The sequence below is a fragment of the Labeo rohita genome, unplaced genomic scaffold (genome assembly GCF_022985175.1).
Source record: "Labeo rohita strain BAU-BD-2019 unplaced genomic scaffold, IGBB_LRoh.1.0 scaffold_66, whole genome shotgun sequence".
NCBI lineage: Eukaryota > Metazoa > Chordata > Actinopteri > Cypriniformes > Cyprinidae > Labeo > Labeo rohita.
In genome coordinates, this window is record NW_026129590.1 from 414,220 (window position 1) to 424,355 (window position 10,136).

The window sequence follows — 10,136 nt, forward strand, 5'->3', positions numbered from 1 at the left end:
AGTACATAATCATGGTCTCCACGTTTTGCTGTGTTTGCAAAAGTTTTATTGTTGCCAGACTAGCTAGCTGTTCCCCATAACAAAACTAATCTGCCACATCTTGGAAACAACAGGCATAGGATACTTACATTGTTTGTTTTTTGGAAAAAACGAGGTGATTGTTTTTTGTCTCTTCATTGTCTTTATGAGGCAGTTATAAAGTCCAATTTTTCCAGTCCAGAAAATTCACCAGCTCAGTCATAGATGATGGAATATGATCACCATTGCTACCGCTACTACAGGCACAATTTAGGCAGCTACCAGCTCCTCATAGGACCACTGAGTCAGAAGTCGCAGGCTCGCAGCACATACACACACATAGCGATGAGAACGTAAATGTTGGTGGTGTGGCAGCACCGTCGTCATGTGTGTTTATTGACAACAGAACAGCATGTAGTGAGAACAGGGGTACAAAGTAATGGTGACGTCAGCCTGCGTCTGCCCCGACACGACCCGTTTCTGAAGCAGTGGCGGCAACAGGCTTATGTACACAGTGGAATTAAATGTTTGTCGCCATTCGTAGGGACAGTGAGGGGGATGGGATCTGGGGGGGTCATGTACCCCCCGTCCCCAGTGCCACCTGCGCCCCGGCCTGACCACAACAAATTAATTAATTACAGACCAATGTCGAACCTTCCTGTTCTGTCAAAGATACTAGAAAAGGTAGTATCCTCACAATTATGTTCCTTCTTACAGAAAAATGGTGTCTGTGAGGATTTCCAGTCAGGTTTTAGACCGTATTGTAGTACTGAGACTGCTCTCATTAGAGTTACAAATGATCTGCTCTTATCATCCGATCGTGGTTGTATCTCTCTGTTAGCGCTGCTGGATCTTAGTGCTGCGTTTGACAGCACAACATTCTTTTGAATAGACTCGAAAATGATGTTGGCATTAGTGGAAGTGCATTGGCATGGTAATATGGCATTTAATGTAAACAAACAAACAAACAAACAAATGGTAACAGTAAAAGTCAGCTTATTTTAAACCTTCTAGACCGGCATTGTCCAATCATGTTCCTGAAAATCTACCTACCTGCAGAGTTCAGTTCCAGTCCCGCTCTGTCTGCAGTCTTATCCAGTGCTACAGATGAGATTGATTAGCTGTTTAAGTTGTGTTTGATCAGGGTTGGAGCTGAACAGGAACAGGACTGGGCACCCCTGTTCTAGACTATTCAGATAGCCCAGACAGAGGGGCTCTTATTCTGTTTGTAGCTTTCAACGCTATTAAACATGGATTCCTATGCCACTTTTTTGTAATAATAATAGTAGTAGTAATGCTTCATAAATATCTTAATAGCTCATATTCTCAACATGGGAACATAAAATACATCCTCTCACAATCAGCGGCTTTTCTTTTAAAAGAAAAATCCCTAATGTGTAAATATTTGTACCACAAGCCAGACATAAACTAAACAATTTTCACAGACATTTGACGAACAGAATTGCAATAATAAGTGCCCGAACAAAGGGACTGTGCATTTGTTTCCTGTACAATTTATGTATCAGTCGCTTCTTATGTTAATGTAAGTATTTACACGTTAAGAAATTTAGGAAAATAAAAGCAGCTTTCTTTCTTTCTTTCTGTCTTTCTATTAAGGAGAGAAGACATCGAAGAGATATAGTCATATATTTAAAATAATAAATAAATAAAAATGAATGAATTCTGTAAACTTTCATCTGAAAAACAACGAACATGGCTCTAACAACAAATGTGCGAAAAACTATAACTATGGTTAGCTATGGAGTCATTTTTCCAACAGTGCGTCGTAGCATGTGGTTAAGATGTAAATTACGCTCCCCGGACTAATAACATAAAGTACGACTTTAGTGACGATTATTTTAAGAGCTTGTACCGTTCCGGGAACCACAGCCTCGGATGAGTAAGGTGTTCGCTGTGGTGAGTGTGCTGAAGGAGGGGCTCCGCGTGAATGCAGTCCGAGCTCCCGCTTCAGTCTACAGGTCCGCGGATCACTGAGCACATGATAAGGCTCCTTACCGCGCTGCGGATGCGCGTTCTTTTCATTGAGCTTTAACGCCATTCTTCATATATTTATGACGAAAAACGATGGGTTAATCTCTAAGCAAGAGGAGAATATGCTCTCTCGGTCACCCACAGAGTCATGTAAGTGAATTGACATGGTAGTAACCGGCTCGCTCTCACCTGTTTTCCACTGTACAGTATAGTACTTGATTTTTTTTGTCTTACACCTCTGATAAAAAGTAAGGAATGTATTTTTCATCACTGCTTGCAACTGAAATGTTATACGCCACACTTAATTCGCGAATGCCATTTGACCGTCAAATATGACCGCATGCTACTGAATGAAATTGAAGCATGCATTAGAATGCTGCTTCCAATAGAACTGTATGATTGATGATTATTTCCGAACTAGCCTACAATCTGTTTAAGAACGGCATTTTATGATTATGGTGATGATGACTTAAATGATGCTGAAACAGTTTATGACGCTTGTTGCTTACATGCTTATAATAAGTGAGGTGATTGGTGTGATTTCAGGTGTTTAGACAACTGTTTCTGTCAAAACTCTGTATACTATTGTTATAGTTAGTACAGCAAACTTTTGGCATGGGTATTATAGTCATCATATCACTGTGACCAACCAACCAACCAACCAACCAGCAAACAAACAAATAATGTAAACACATTTTACATAGTTTGAATGAGATCCCATATTCATTTGTACATGTTTACATCAATAACTGGAGTAACTGGCATTTTGACAGATAACCATAAATGTAAAGTTTGGAAGTAAGGGATTGAGAGGTTAATTGTGTGAAGATAAACATTAAATGCATTAATACATTAATAACATTAATAACATTAATAACATTTCTTGGCATCCAGTTGTGTATTTTTAAAGCATGAGTATTTCTGTATACTTTTAAAGAACAACAGCAAAAAAAACAAAACAAAACAACAAAAAACAAAAAACAAAAACAAAAAACAAAACAGTCTTTAATGGTCATATCCATTGGTTAAGCAACCTTTTTTTATCAGCTAATGGCTTGGTCATTGGAGTTGTCTGGTGGACATCAAAACTAATTGTATGGGCAGGGGGATTTTTATTAAGGAGTGTCTGTTTAAGTGCAAATAGTCCACCTGTTGGCAGTGTGTGATTGGGCTAGTCAACACTACAAAAGACAGTTGTCTAAGAATCACTCCAGTGACGCTGATAGTAAAACGTGTGGCAGGGTCTTTTTTTGACGCAATCAATCCGTGTTCGAATCCGCCTTTCGCCAAACTTTTTTCCTTCGTTTTCAAATCATCAGTAAGGCATTTATTTTCAATAAAAATGAAGGAAATAATTGAAAAGTTTAGGTGTAGGGAGGGCTTATATTTTCCCAATAAGATTGATACTTTGAATTAAAATTATAATTTACACTCAGTACGTTATCATTGCAAACTGTTGTTTAACATACTACAATACTGAGGTGCAGATAATTGCCACTATTTGCAATAAGTAGTATAAATAGCAGTGTAAATAGTGTAAATAGCATCTATTGCTATTTGCACTTAGTGTAAATGGCCTCTATCGCTATTTACAATTGGTGCAAATAGCCGCTGCCCTTGTTATTAATGCACCTAATGTGCAGCTTTATTTATAAATATGAAGATGCAGTTCTGTACCTCTGACATTAGCCTAAGTTCTTTACCTTAATATTGTTGAGCTGAATGTTTGAAGCAAATTATTTGTTAAAATAACCACAATATTAAAAACAACACTATAATATAATCAGATGCATGTTAAAGTTGTTGTTACCGTAAATAAAGTCATGCTGATCCCCCCCAAGGTCACTGCGTATTTGCACCCTACTCTTACTTTTGGTAAAGACTGCCTTGATATCACTTCACTTTTGGGTTTAGTTTAAACATACACATACTGAGCAAGTTAGCAGTCAAAGCAGCTGCACATACAGCCACTTGGTGGGATCCGTCATCACTGTGCTTTGTGTGGTTTGAGAAGGATTGCTGGTTTTCCTGAAGGGCCTTCATGCTAAAGTTAGCCACATCCACAGTTACCTTTATTGTGGAAGCATTAAGAAAGTACACAACCTTGCTTGTGTGTGTGGTTTGGTTTATATATACTGGTGGGGACTTAAACCTGAATACACACACTCATGGGGACTCGTGTCACAGCGGGGACCTAAATTGAGGTCCCCATGGATACAAAAGCTTATAAATCATTGAGATCATTTTCATTTTAGTGAAATCATTTTTCGAAAAAGTAAAAATGCATAAAGTTTCATTTGACGGGTAGGTTTAGGTGTAGGGCAAGTGCAGGGAGATAGAAAATATGGTTTGTACAGTATAAAAACCATTACACCTATGGAGAGTCCCTACAAGGATAGCTGACCAGACTGTGTGTGTATGTGTGATTAGATTTAAACAGCAAACATACAGATTTGTTGGCTTTTCTTAATCCTCTTATTGTCAACGTGAATATAAGAAATCTGATTTACAGTACATAATAAAGGTCTCCAGTATCGCAAATTAAACCATCCATCCATTCTTTCTCATTTGTCCCATTTAATTTGTCCTATGCACAGTCAAGGCGATGCTGAAGCCTGTGCTTAGCCTTGTAGCCTTTTAATCAGAGACCAATTAGTTATATTTGAGGTATATTAAAAATAGAATTATATTTGAGGGGAGTTATTTAGAGTTAAATGAAAAATGCATATGGGTAATGCGAGAGACTAACAGGAATAAAAAAAGGTAAAATCTTGCTGCTGACACTGTATGGTTGAGATATTGCCATGTCTTGAGTGTGGTAGACTGTTAGATGCAGATGAAATTCTGTTCTGGAATGGCTGCCAGACATGCTGAGCAGTAGATTATAGTTTTGGGTTTTAGAGGAAGACAGGCTCCTGGTGTAACACTGTTTTGATCAGTTTCTTAACAGATTTAAAAAAAAAAAAAAAAAAATTCAAAATAACATTAACCTTTTGGGATGAGGATGTGTATCAATGACCTGATTAACATTTGTGAGACAGGCTGAAAAGAGTTTTTACACTGTTCATACACATCTATAGTGTCCTGCATGTCTTTCAAATTTATTTTTTTATTTTTTAATTGATTGATTGTTTTTTTGCCTTAATATATTAGATCATTTTAGAACAGGAGTGTAAAATTCAGTTGCTGAAGGGCCACTGTCCTGCAGCTCCAACCCTAATTAAACAACCATGAACCAGCTAATCATTGTTACGGATCTGGTCGGTGAGCTGCGGACCGCTCACCACCAGATGTCGCTCTCACCTTGTTTTCACACACTGACTGTTGGACCACACCCCGGACTACATTCCCCATCAGCCACTGCTCCTATCTCCTGCGCCCAATCAGAGACAGTATTTAAACCCCGGTCTTCCTGTCAGTCACTGCCGAGTACTGGATTGTTTTCAGCATTCATACAAAGCGTTTCCTTGTAATCGTGTGTCTAGTTTTCTGGTTCTTGCCTTGTTATTTTCGTTTAGTCTGTCTTGCTGCCTGCCTTCTGAACTCTCGCTCGTTTCTTGGATTACTCTTTTCCTAGCCCTCGTCTGGATAACGTTCGCTGCTAATCGACCCTCGCCTGCTTTATGGACTATTCTTTGTCTTGCTGTCTAAATACCTGTTTGCCACTGTTTGACCCTGCCTGCCTTGACCATGTCTTTGTCTCGTTCCTTGAATAAAAGTTTGCACATAGATCCGCTGGCCCCTCGTCTCACCCCTTCTGTAACAATCATAGTCTTTTCTGGAAACTTCTAGGCAAGTTTTTTGGAGCTACCCTTACAAAACAAAAATATTTGGGAATATGTACACGCCCTCGTAGTAATTACACCTAATATACTGGGAATTCTCTGAGGGCTACGACTTGTATCACCTGACCGTTGCAGATTCAGCCTATTTAGGTGTTGATAGTGTTGCCATAGAAACAAACACACAATTGAATCTGAGGACGTGAACAACATCGAGTGTTATCATGTCGGATTTACGAAAAATGGTGTGAACGCAGCATACGTAAGTTACAGCAGATTTCCATTTTCCAGCATGCTTTGCTTCTGACTGTTAAATGAGTAAATTAAGCGTTATTTCATATGTTTTTGCTTAATATTAATATAGGGGGAGTTCTGTTACTGTTTAATGCTCTATTATTTCGGAATTTCAAAGGGTTTCTGCTATGTACTGAAGAGCAGAGCCTGTGATTAGGTTGATTGCCCCAACACCATAGTAATGGTTGCGCGCACTTCGGCACAGTGATAGTCCCTTTGCTAAATACATCAGTTCATGCAAGTGTGCTTTTGCTATTGTTGACTAGCTATGAATGAAATATATGTAATATAATTTTTATTTATCAAACTAATTTGACATTGTCCGCATTTTAATCTGAACCGCTAGCACAGCGGCACAGCACCCGCAGTTTCCTTTCTGTCTCTTGCTTCATCTTTTAAATCATTTAGTGTATTGATCATTCACGGGGTGGTTTCTTCATTAGGGCGACGCACCACCAAAGTGTGATCACATTTAACCACAATGTTACACCAGCTGTCACTGTTCTAAACTATTTGTTCTGCCTCTGGATATATACTTTAATCAGCATCAAGTCACATTATGTGTAGTACCACAAAAAGTATTACTTCAAAAGCAAAGATAAATATATGAATAAACAATGTTTTCACAGCCGATATATATAGAAAAAAAAATAAATTAAAATAATAAGAATAAGAATTATAGTAATAATATTAATGTGCAATTCTATTACAAACGATAACAATGAAATACCTTAATATCTTATTTGAAGTGGATAGGTTATTGGAGGCAGTAGGGTTATTGGTACTAATAATTAAACAGTGAATATGGGATTGAGGAAGAGAAAAAATAAATAACTAAATAAATAAATAAATAAATAAAATAATAATATAGAGATAGATCAGAAAAAGGTAGTTTATATATCTTTTTCTTCAAATAATTAAATAAGTAATAGCAATGATATTATTAAAATATTATTGTAATCCAGTTTGTACAGAAATTTTATAAATATAACTTATTTAGCACTTGTTACATTAAACATGCTAAGTTCTGTCATTACAAATGTGTATAAAGTTCAACCGCTATTTAGTTTATTATATTTATTAACTTATTAACTCCTTGGGAAAATATACAGGCAACAAAAAGTAATCCACAGGATCGATCGCCAGGAACTCTTCCGAAGCTTTTGAGCGACGCCCTTTCTCGAATGCCGGTAAGCCGGCTCCATATATGGTAAACACTACCACTTCCCGCTTAGACGACGCAACGTCACGTGACGACGGAGAACAAACGGAATCTTGCAAGAATAAAGTTCGGGGTCAAACACAGACAAACAAGAGGGAGATAACAGCACACAGGGGAAAGCAACAAACATAATAGACAACACCTTCTTATTGACAAGAACAAGCACAAGCACACACACACGTTTGTTTTTGTGAATTGTGGGGACTTTCCATAGACTTCTATAGTTTTTATACTGACCAAATGATATTGTCTATCCCCTAACCCAACCCTAAACCTACCCCTTACAGAAAACATGTTTGCATCGTTACATTTTCAGATAAACATCATTTACAATTTTTAATAATTTTTTAACATTGTGGAGACCGCAGGCCGGTCCCCACAATGTCAAAAAATTTCAGGTTTTACTATCCTTGTGGGGACATTTGGTCCCCACAATGTAGCAAAAACAAGTACACAAACACAAACACACACCTGGAGCAGTGGGCAGCCAATACTGTGGTGCCAGGGGAGCAGATGGGGTTTTGGTGCCTTGCTCAAGGATCTCACCTCAGTCATTGAAGGTGGAAGAGAGCACTGGTTATAACCGAATGCTGAACACATTTACAATTTATTATTTATTCAGTTTATATAGAGGGTCTCTGTTTTGGGTGAATATTTTGGTAGGGCAGAGACAAGCTGTGCCTGGCATTGTTTATTTGAAGCCAGCAAGTTACAATTATCCTTTGTCCCCTATTGTGATCTTGTGTATCCAAGGGAAACATTGTCGTTTGACATTGCTGTGATCTCATGTGAGTAACAAGTTGCTGGTCTCACCAAATTCCACTGTGGTGTATCTCAATCCTCAAACAGAAACATCTGGATGCAAAATAATGAATATTATCAGCCCACATATAATCTCTCTCTCTTTTTTTTATTATTATTATTTTATTATTTGTTTATTACTGTGAAGCTGCTTTGAAACAAATTGTATTGTACATATACAGTCTATACGGGCTATATACACTCGCCAGAAAAAGTATGTAAACCCACTGGAATTGCTAGATTTTCTGTATTAATTGGTTGTAAAATGTTATTTGATCTTCAAAGTCACAATACACAAACAATGTTGTGTTGTGAATTTTTCCTTAGAGACCAGGAGACGTTTTTGGATATCTTGAAGCAGAAGTTTCTCTTTATTCAGATACTCGTTGCATAGCTCTGCAGTCATCAAAAAATCGTCTTCTGATCTCAGGACAGCAGAGTATATAGGTTTCAAGGAGGAGGAGTACATAGAGGGGGAATCAATCTAAACAAAGCATGCAAATGTGGTAAAAGAAAACAGCTCAGTTAAAGATTTTTCCCAGCCTTGATCTATTTAGCATACAAGTGTCATACAAATGCAAAGGTGCTAAACAAAAGGCACAGTTGTACCTTGAGCTTAGACTTCAACATTTAACTTGGGAAACGTTCTAGATGTTCAGGAACTGCATAAAGACAAAAGGTTACTGTCTCAGGGCCTGGGCTGCCTGCTCTTAGACTGTCACAATATACATAACTTTTTCAGTTCACGTTGTTATATTGGAACCTATAACAAATATGCATAGGATCAGCATATTTTAAACAGATTCTTAAATTTGTAATCCTTCAGTCCCCCCTTTGAGAGTTCTAATAACGCTCACATTATTCAAATGTAAAACTCCATAAATCCATTCTATAGCCTATGTTTGTTAACATTAAGCCCCATCTTACATTCATGTAACTTGAAATAGTTACAGGCACATATATCTTATTCCGTGTCTTGTCCAAGAATTAATTAGGTGTAATAGTTCTTTTCAGAACCGTAACTGTTGACACATACGACATGGATGGTAACATGTCGTAGAAGCTACATGTTGACACAGAAAACCATGTAGTGTAAGAGTGGAAGTCCTGACGTCCGTGGCGCCTGAATAGCTGTGAAGTCTGTAGTTTTCTGTAGTCCATTTCCCACGTAGATTCACTCAGATGACTCTTTGTCCTCATGAAGCTTGTTCATGGATGTCTGAGGTTATGCTTTACTCCAGGATGCTGCTTACATACCTGCAACACAAGAAAACAGAGAAACAGCAGACCAGCAGTATTCATGCATAGACATTTTTTAGACTTCTGTTGATCGTATAGTGGTTTTAAGTCTAGTGATCGTATAGTGGTTTTGTTGACCTAGTCTTAAATCATTTGACACCTATGGACCAGTGAGGTGGGGACAAACTGATGAGGGGAAAAACTATTGTCAACGTGAATATAAGAAATCTGATTTACAGTACATAATAAAGGTCTCCAGTATTGCAAATTAAACCATCCATCCATTCTTTCTCATTTGTCCCATTTAATTTGTCCTGTGCACAGTCAAGGCGATGCTGAAGCCTGTGCTTAGCCTTGTAGCCTTTTAATCAGAGACCAATTAGTTATATTTGAGGTATATTAAAAATAGAATTATATTTGAGGGGAGTTATTTAGAGTTAAATAAAAAATGCATATGGGTAATGCGAGAGACTAACAGGAATAAAAAAAGGTAAAATCTTGCTGCTGACACTGTATGGTTGAGATATTGCCATGTCTTGAGTGTGGTAGACTGTTAGATGCAGACTGTTAGTGGTTTTAAGTCTAGTGATCGTATAGTGGTTTTGTTGACCTAGTCTTAAGTCATTTGACACCTATGGACCAGTGAGGTGGGGACAGACTGATGAGGGGAAAAACTATGAGGAAATCTTCACCACAGGGTTGGCCCCCGAGGCCTGTTGCACTTCGGTTCTTCCCTGGGCTCCTCACTGGCCTGTGTGTCCTAGTCTGTCCCTGTAGTTATGTCATAG

The 10,136-nt window shown here is 38.0% G+C and overlaps 1 protein-coding gene across 2 annotated transcripts in view; it reads right to left on the bottom strand.

Annotated features, from left to right (window-relative positions):
• The window catches only part of LOC127161486 (CMP-N-acetylneuraminate-beta-galactosamide-alpha-2,3-sialyltransferase 1-like), a 28,940-nt gene extending 27,735 nt beyond the window's left edge, over window positions 1-1,205 (bottom strand). The window contains exon 1 of one of the 2 annotated variants that reach the window (XM_051104229.1): window positions 1,072-1,205. The gene's annotated coding sequence lies outside the window, so the exon portion shown is untranslated. The remainder of the gene's footprint in view (window positions 1-1,071) is intronic. The other variant, XM_051104228.1, reaches the window with a different exon arrangement.
• Window positions 1,206-10,136: the final 8,931 nt, after the last annotated feature.